The following is a 9678-nucleotide window of genomic DNA, read 5'->3' on the forward strand; positions in this document are numbered from 1 at the left end:
CCCTATGTGGGTCAGAAGAAAGGGGCAATCTTCTGTACTAAAATTCATCCATAGAACTTTTCTTTCCCCTGTTCAGCTTTTCTTTTTTCTCGTCTTTGGTCCACTCCTTGCCTGGGTCCATGCCCCACAGAGCTGATCCAAGCCTGCCAAGTCTTTGAAATCAATGGAAACTGCAGGGGAGCAGGGGAGGCTGAGAAATGGGACCTTTGTAATTCTTACCTCTGCACCTTGCAGCGCTTGTCAAAAAATTTCGAATAGAGATCCAAACACTTTGCTTTGAATTTTGTGAGCTCCTTAGATCTCTGCCACAGACATTCTTCTTAAAGTACTTCCAGCCAGATAATGATCCCTCGAGACACTCACCTGCTCCAGGGCCACCCATGCCTCAGTGGGACTTGTTGTAATGTGCTGTATACTTGATCTTCATGAGTCCTGAAGTTTTAGCTAAAAATGTTAAGGGCATCAGATTAGCACAAAAAGCACACAGCATCTTCCATATACACTACTTTTTTCTTCTGCTTAATTCCAATCCCAAACTGGCTCACTTAAGGAGAAACGTGGCAAGTTTAAAGAAAGCAGTGAGTGAGCCCTCTGTCATCACTCGGCTGTAGCCATGGTTCCTATGGCTAGTGTGCTGATTTGACCCATCTATCTTCCCCTTTGTTGCTCTCAAAATCCTTGCCGAATATTTCTTTAAAGTTTTTATCTGTTTGTAAATCATTAATAAGGGAGGTTAGAAAAAGGCCTTGAGCCTCTTGTGCAGAATCAAGAGTTGGATCAGTGAAAACCAGGGTACATTATAGCGTCAAGAAACCTCAAGTAAGAGCAAGCCAAAAGAGGTACGCCACTAAACTGAAGACAAGAATTTGGGGTAAGGAAATTCAGTTAATAGAAATAACAGTGGTAAACAACAGTTGAGTGTTTAGGGAGAAGAACATAGGGAACTAGAGGCTAGTATTGAGATTTAGAATAGACCCTTGAAATAGAGTAAAAAGGGCAGTGTCAGTTTTGATACTTGGGGGCAATGATTGTGTCTTATTTTTCTGAACAAGACACACAGCATAACCTTTGTTTATATGACCTACACCCTCTCTTATAAAATTCACCCTACCTGTAAAGGGAATTAATAAAAAAATTGTCATTTTTTAAAAGTTTACTTATTTTGAGAGAGAGAGAGAGAGAGAGAGAGAGAGAGAGAGAGAGGCAGGCAAGGAGGGGCAGAGGGAGAGAGAAAGAGAGACAGAGAGAAAATCCCAAGCAGGCCTGCACTGTCAATGTAGAGCCTGATGTGGGGCTTGAACTCACAAACTGTGAAATCACGACCTGGGCCAAAATTAAGAGTTGGACGCTTATCCAACTGAGCCTCCCGTGTATCCCCCAAAACTTGTTGGTTTAATACTATTAATAGTTTCATTTCTGCCATAAGAGTCAATTGCCAAGAAATAGGCTGAACTCTGAACATTTAAATGCTGTAGGATTGTCTAAAATCCAGAGCTGTCAAACCATAAAATATATAACCTCATCAAGTAGTAAAGTCCCCATCACTGAGGTTAATTGGAAACTGAATGGCCAGTGGCCAATGAATTGTTGTATTGGGTGGAAAATTGAGCCAGATAGTATCAGTTATCATTTCTATGAGTTAACTGTGTATGAAATATTATTATAGGTGCTAAAATGATCAGAGTGGAATTGTTTTACAATTTTACCAGTTCAACTAGTTGCTAATTAAGCATCCTGTGTTGACCTGAAATTACATATGGAATGAACTTCATGCCTCTGGATGTTAGAGGGAAACAAACTCTAACACAGAATATAACTGTAATTAATATTATGTAAAATGGATTTCTAAAGAGATACAATACTTCAATCAGAATATATAACAATTATGCATTTAAGCTTATAATGCTCCTGTTATCTGAAATAAAGCAATGCAGAGGTTGTTAGCACTAAGTTACAGTCTAAATTATATATACACTAAAAACAAAACATCAGCACAGGGTTGGTATATGAATAAATGTGGGAGTAGCAGGAAGAGAATATGTTATGTGGACAACATTAAAGCCTTTATTTTCTGCTACTAGTGTTCTTGTATATTATTCAGTGGATTCTGATAATATAGAATTTCACCTCTATGTTTTTACTCAGGTTTTCAGTTCATTCACATAAAATGATGTAATGTTATAGGAACATTGTTAATGAATAGATCCCATATTTAAGCCAATCATCTACTCTAGAATTTTGGGTATAGGCTTCAATTAAAATATCGTCTTTTACTATTGTATTACAAATTGGAATATCAGAAAACCAAACAAAAAAACCCTCCAACATTTTGGCAAACTTGCTGCCTTTTCTAGACTACCTATAGGCAGCTTTGGATGGAAAAAAAATATTACCAGGTCATGTGTTTTAACGTAGAGTTTATAATATATGATCTTACAACATCCGTTTATCATAAAAACTCAACAATGGGCATAGAGAGGGAATATATCTCAACATAATAATGGCCATATATGACAAGTCTACAGCTAACGTCATATTCAGTGACTAAACACAAAAGCTTTTCCTCTAAGATCAACAAATCAAGAATGACCACTCTTGCCACGTTTACTCAATTCAGTCAGAGCAATTAAGGAAGAAAAATAAATAAAAGGCATTCAAATTGAAAAGAAAGAAGAAAAACAGTCTCTGTGGCAGATGGCATGATAAAATATATATAGAACATTCTAAAGATTATAACAAAACACTGTTAGAACTAATAAATTCAGTGAAGTTGTAGAATACAAAGTCAATATGCAAAAATCAGTTCATGTCTGTACATTAATAACAAACTACTAGAAAAGGAAATTAAGAAAACAATCCCATTTACAATTTCATCAAAAAGAATAAAATATCTGGGAAGAAATTTAACTGAGGAGGTGAATGACCTATACACTGGAGTTATGAGACATTGATGAAAGAAATTATAAAGTCAAAAATAAATGGAAAAAATATTCTATCCTTATGGATTAGAAGAATTAATACTGTTAAAATATCCATACTACCCAAAGCAGTATACAGATTTAATGCAACCCCCTATCAAAATTCAAATGGTACTTTTCATAGAAATAGATCAAATAATCCTAAAATTTTTATGAAACCACAATAGACTGAAAACCAAAGCAATCTTGAGAAAGAACACCAAAGCTAGAAGCATAATGCTTCCTGATTTCAAAGTATATTACAAAGTTATATTAATCAAAACAGTATCGTATTGGCATACAATGGACGTATAGATCAAAAGCAACAGAATACAGAACCCAAAGATAGATCTAGACATATATAATAAATTAATTTATGAAAAATGAACCAAAAATATACAATGAGAAAAGGATAGTTTCTTCAATAAATGGGGTTGGGAAAATTGGATGTCCACATGCAAAAGAATGAAACTGGGCCACTGTCTTAGGGCATACACAAAAATTAACTCGAAATGGATTGAAGACTTGAATGGAAATCTTGAAACAATAAAATACCTAGCAGAAAACATAGGTGGTAAGCTCCTTGACGCTGGTCTTGGCAATAATTTTTTTGAATTAACAAAATGAAAAGACAACCTAACAAATGGGAGAAAATATTTGCAAATCATGTATCTGATAAGGAGCTAACATCCAAAAATATATAAAGAACTCATAAAACTCAATACCAAAAAACAAAACAAACAAAAACAAAATCCAATTGAAAAATGGGCAGAGGATATGAATAGGCATTTTTTCAAGGAAGACAAATGGGTACATGAAAATGTGCTCAACGTCAGTAATCATCAGGAAAATGCAAATAAGAACCACAATGAAAGAACCTCACACCTGTTAGAATTGCTATTATATATATATAAAAAAAAAAAAACGAAAAGAAATAGCAAATGTTGGTGAGGATGTAGAAAGAGGAGAACCCTTGTGCACTGTTAGCAGGAATGTAAATTGGTATAACCACTATGGAAAACAGTACAAAGTTTCCTCAAAAATGTAAAAATAAAACCAACATATGATCCGGCAATTCTACCTCTATGTATTTATCTAAAGGAAACAAATACACTAACTCAAAAAGGTAACAAGATGTATTTGCCGAAGAAGATGGCAGAATAGGAGGATCTTAGGCTCACTTCATCCCATGGATACATGTAGGTAAGAACCATATCGTTGTAAATAATCCAGAAAATGACCCGGGACTGGCATAACAGCCCCTACACAGCTAAATGTAGAGAAGAGGCCACATCAAAGTGGGTAAAAAGGGCAGAGATGCTTTAGGGAGACAAACGGATCCACAGGATTGTCCATGGAAAGGAGGGATGCCCTGGGCATGGAGATTGGGGAGGAGGAGATCCCCACAACAGGCATTCCAGGAATGGGAGACCTACACTGGGAAGTCAACTTCCCATAAATATTTGGCTCTGAAAAGCAGAAGGGCCTAATTTCACCAGTTCTTACAATCAGTGTGGATTAACACCTGGAACTTTAAAAATCAGCAGGCTTGGCTATTGGAAAGCAGGAGAGAAGGTAGAAACTGAATCCATAGCCTTAAAAAAACAGTACAACAAACAGTCCCACTTAGATACAGCATAACAGCAGCAGTTTGAAAAATGTCAGGAGTATACAGGAAGGATATTTGTTTTCTAGTCTCAGAGCATGTGCTAGAGGGGCAGGGATCATTGGGAGATATCTCTAAGAACAAAAGAGCTAGTGGCCCCTGTTACCTACCCCACTCTCCCAGACTCGACACATGGACATCTGTAGGACCCAGTGGAGCATGAACAGTCTCCACCTAGCTTGCTAACAGCATGCCCCATCCCCTGTGCTCTTCAATGGACCTGTCCCCTTTACCACAGCCTTCATAGGATCTTTGGAAAGCATGTACAGGTCCCCTGCCATGGCAGACCTGCACACACCTTGCTAATACCACATGCCCTGACCCCACTTTCTTCTGTGAACCCACCTTCTCCAATATACCTGGGGCAGGAATCCACCCAAAGCTGTGCCACAAGCATGGCAGTGTGGAAGGAGTCTCAGCAGGGGTCAGCACCATCCCACAGGTATTTCTGACCTGGGGAGAAGGGAAGAAAACAACATACAGCAGTTCAACTGTGGCCCCTTAGTGGGCCTAGGGAAGACATCTGGTCTGACTGGAGACCCTGCCCACCAACGAAAGCTTCTCAGGGCACAATACAGGAGGAGTGTCTTGCAGTTCATGTGTGACCACAGCACTGGCAAATACCTTCTCTGACCCAACTCAAGCCCAAGGTGGCCTCAGACTGGCCCACTAACAACCGAGGGAACAAGCCATGTCCCTAATAGGCAAAGAGAGCCACAGCAGATCACTGAAATGAAGGCAAATGTGGCAAGGCCACAACAGTAGGACACATACAACACACATAGAAGAGACACCTCTGAAACACCAGGTTCTGGTAAACAAGGGACATTTCACTGCAGGGCACCTAGAACCTTTTCTTCACTAGGCCACTATGTTCAAGAGCAGGAGACACAGCTGACTTTCCTAAGACACAGAAACAGACCCAGAAAATTAGGCAAAATTAGGGGATAGAGGAATGTGTCCCAAATGAAAGAATAGGAAAAACAATCACAGAAAGTGAACTAAACAAAATGGAGGTAAGTAATATTCCTGACAGAGAATTTAAAGTAATGGTCATAAATATATTCAGTGGACAAGTAAAAAGAGTGGAAACTTCAGTGAGACCCTCAAGAAAGAGACAGAAACTCAAAAAAGAAACAATGAAAGATGAAGAATTTAATAACAAACTAAAAATACACTAGAAGAAATAGACTAGAGGAAGCAGAAGAACAGATCAACAATTTGGAGGAGAAATTAAGTTGAACAGGAGAAAGAAAGACTAACAAAAATGAGAATAGATTGAGAGAGCTCAGTGACATCATCAAGTGTAATAACTATTGCATTATAGGGATCCCAGAAGGAGAAGAGAGAGAAAAGGAGGCAGAACATTCATTTGAATACACAATAGCTGAAAACTTCCTGAATCTAAGGAAGGAAACAGAGATCCAAGTCCAAGAGACACAGAGAATCCCAAGCAAAATCAGCCCAAGGAAGTCCAAACATATAGTAATTAAAATGGCAAAAAGTAGTGATAAAGAGAGAATTTTAAAAGACGAAAGATTTATGCGATCTGAAAAGAAACCAGAGTATAAAAAGAATTTTAAAAACAGCAAGAGAAAAGGAAACCGTTATATACAAGGAAAACCCCATAAGGTTACGAGCTGAGTTTTCAGCAGAAACGTTGCAGGTCAGAAGGAAGTGGAATGATATGTTCAAAGTGCTGGAAAACCAAAACCAAGACCAAGACCAAGACCAAGACCAAGACCAAGACCAAGACCAAGACCAAAACCAAAGCCAAAACCAAAACCAAACCTACTAGTCTGTCCAGCAAAGCTATCACTCAGAATAGAAAAAACAAGTTAAAGTAATTCATCACCACTAAACCAGTCTTACAAGAAATGCTAAAGGGGGAATCTTCAGAAGATGGCGGAACAGCATGGAAGTTTTTTGTGTCTTGAATCCATGAAATACAGGGAGACCAACACTAAACCAGAAAACTGATCGGAGGATTAAGACAACAATCCGCACAACGTGAACCACAGAATTCAGCACGTATGTGGCATGGAGAGGTGAACTTGGGGAGAGAGAAGCCAGTGGCAGGCAGGGAGCTGCCTTTGGAGGCAGAGAGAGGACGGAGACTGGGGTGGGGGAGAATATGGGAAAAGCACCCCTCCCCAAAAGTAGCTGGAGAGAAAGTGGAAAATTGGAAACAGCCACAGGGACTAAACTAAAAAGGGAGAAAGGAGAAAGCAGAGGGTTTAAATTCCATTAAGGCTGTAAATAAGGGGAGCACAAAGGCTGCAACTCTGCAGCTCGATACCTGGTGGTGCTCTGGTGGCAAGGGTGAATCCCTAGGAACAGAGTGGGTTCCGGGAGGTTCTCGGGCCACATGGGGAAAAGCAGTTCCACTGCTGGAAGGACATTTGGTAGAGACTGTTGAAGCCACCTGGTCCAAGCAGACCCCAGAAAAAAGCCACATTCGTTGGTGCCGGAACAAAGTTGTTAAGGGTGAAGCCTGGTGCCAGATGTGTGTTGTGATTTTCCATAATCCTTGAAAAGCTGCTACTACACTATCTCGCGAACTTTTACTGGGGAGGGCTGGCACCTGGCCATGGTCTCAGGGCACTGGCAGCAGCAGGGTCCAGCAGGCGTTCCTGGGTGCAGCCGGCATTCAGCCATTGTTCAGTGAGACCCACCTGCAGAGGGGCGGAACAGGTCAAAGCCACAGTCCTTCAGAAGTAAGGGGCTGGGGAAAACAACCGCATCTGAGACAAAACTCGGGAGAGAGGTACTGCCTGGGGCTTGGTCACAGACAGTGAAGAAGTGGGGAGTGGATGAAAGCTGAAGACAGAGGACGGGTGCATGATTGCTCATCGGAGAGAACAGAGTTCCCATACTAGAGACTGGGTAGCCAGGTGACACCATTTTCACCACTATTGTGCATGTGCATACGCACCTACGAGCTCTGCAACAATCCACCCCAGGAGGCTAGCAGCGCCATCTAGTGGAGAACGGTGTTGTTACACTGAGCCCCGCCCAAATGGGCCAACCTCGCTCTTCAAGAACACAAGTCTCACTGCCTACTTAGTTTATGGATTATAAAGCGCTACATAGTCTGACTTCTAAGAGAAAATGAAGTAATCTCAGTCCTATTTCAATCTGTTAGCAGGTCCATTTATTCAATTTTCTTTCTTTTTTTCTCTTTTACACTATTCTTTTTCATGAATACATAAAGAGAAAAAATTCATTTTTATTAAAAATATTTTAATTTTTTACTACATTTTTTACTTTTGTGTAAATTTTTTCAAATTCTGTTTTACTTCCATCATTCTATTTTAGTCTACTTCACCTTTTAAAATTTTCAAATGATTTCCTTGTTTGCTTTTTTCTTTTTCTTTTTTCTCGTTTTTGTTTCTGTTCTTTCTCTTGAATTCAGAAAGTGAAAAACTTCATTTTTACTTTCAATTTATATTAAAAATATTTTTCTTTAAATTTTCACTATATTTTTTGCTTTTAGCTTTTATGTAAAATTTTTTAAATTCTATTTTACTTCCAGCATTTTATTTTAGTCTACTACAGTGTATTCACTTTTTCAAATTTTCAAATGATTTTTTTCTCCTTTTTCTTTTCTTTTTCTTGAATACAGAAAGGGAAAAATTCATTTTTATTTTTAATTTTTATTAAAAATATTTTTCTTTAATTTTTTTCCTACTATATTCTTTACTTCTGTGTAAATTTTTTCAAATTCTATTTTACTCCCATCATCTCATTTTACTCTACTTCAGTGTATTCATTTCTTCAAATTCTCAATTTCATCCCCCCCCCTTTTTTTCTCCAATCTGTCAAACCACTTTCAACACCCAGACCAAAAGACACCTAGGGTCTAGCATCATTTCTTCGATTTTTGTGTGTGTGTGTTTTTAATTTTTTAATTTTAATATTTTTTAAAAATTTTTAATTGTTTTTAATTTACTTTTTCTACCTCATTAATTCCTTTTCTCCCTTCAAAACGACAAAACGAAGAAATTCACCCCAAAAGAAAGAGCATGAAGAAATGACAGCCAGGGATTTAAACAACACAGATACAAGCAAGATGTCTGAACCAGAATTTAGAATTACGATAATAAAAATATTAGCTGGAGTCGAAAAAAGATTAGAATCCTTTTCCGCAGAGATAGAAGAAGTAAAAAATGGAATGAAATTAAAAATGCTATAACTGAGCTGCAATCACGGATGGATGCAGCAGTGGCAAGGATGGATGAGGCAGAACAGAGAATCAGCAATATAGAAGACAAACTTATAGAGAATAATGAAACAGAAAAAAGAGGGAAATTAAGGCAAAAGAGCACGATTTAAGAATTAGAGAAATCAGTGACTCATTAAAAAGGAACATCAGAATCATAGGGGTCCTAGAAGGGGAAGAGAGAGAAATAGGGTAAAAGGGTTATGTGAGAAAATCATAGCAGAAAACTTTCTTAACCTGGGGAAAGACAAAGACATCAAAATCCAGGAAGCACAGAGGACCCCCATTAGATTCAACAAAAACCAACCATCAACAAGGCACATCATAGTCAAATTCACAAAACACTCAGGCAAGGAGAGAATCATGAAAGCAGCAAGGGGGAAAAAAGTCCCTAACCTACAAGGGAAGACAGATCAGGTTTGCAGCAGACCTATCCACAGAAACTTGGCAGGCCAGAAAGGAATGGCAGGATATCTTCAATGCGCTGAATCAGAAAAATATGCAGCCAAGAATTCTTTATCCAGCTAGGCTGTCATTGAAAATAGGAGAGATAAAAAGTTTCAGACAGTCAAAAATTAAAGAAATTTGTGACCACTAAACCAGCCCTGCAAGAAATTTTAAGGGGACTCTGAGGGGAGAAAGATGGAAAAAAATATATATATGTATTCACGGGTGTGTGTATACCAATACACACACACACACACCCCAAAAGCAGCAAAGATTAGAAAGACCACCACCAGAAACTCCAACTCCAGAAGAACATAATAGCAATAGATTCATATCTTACAGCACTCACTCTAAACGTCAATGGACTCAATGCTCCAATCAAAAGA

General features: G+C 38.5%; 1 long non-coding RNA gene across 1 annotated transcript in view; it reads right to left on the reverse strand.

The window, feature by feature from the left end:
* Positions 1-255: 255 nt before the first annotated feature.
* The window catches only part of LOC121014836 (uncharacterized), a 587966-nt gene continuing 578543 nt past the window's right edge, over positions 256-9678 (reverse strand). The window contains exon 4 of the long non-coding RNA XR_005783457.1: positions 256-444. This is a non-coding gene — a long non-coding RNA (uncharacterized LOC121014836). The remainder of the gene's footprint in view (positions 445-9678) is intronic.

Source organism: Herpailurus yagouaroundi, unplaced genomic scaffold, assembly GCF_014898765.1.
Source record: "Herpailurus yagouaroundi ecotype Mexico unplaced genomic scaffold, PumYag 203, whole genome shotgun sequence".
Classification (NCBI taxonomy): Eukaryota; Metazoa; Chordata; class Mammalia; order Carnivora; family Felidae; genus Herpailurus; species Herpailurus yagouaroundi.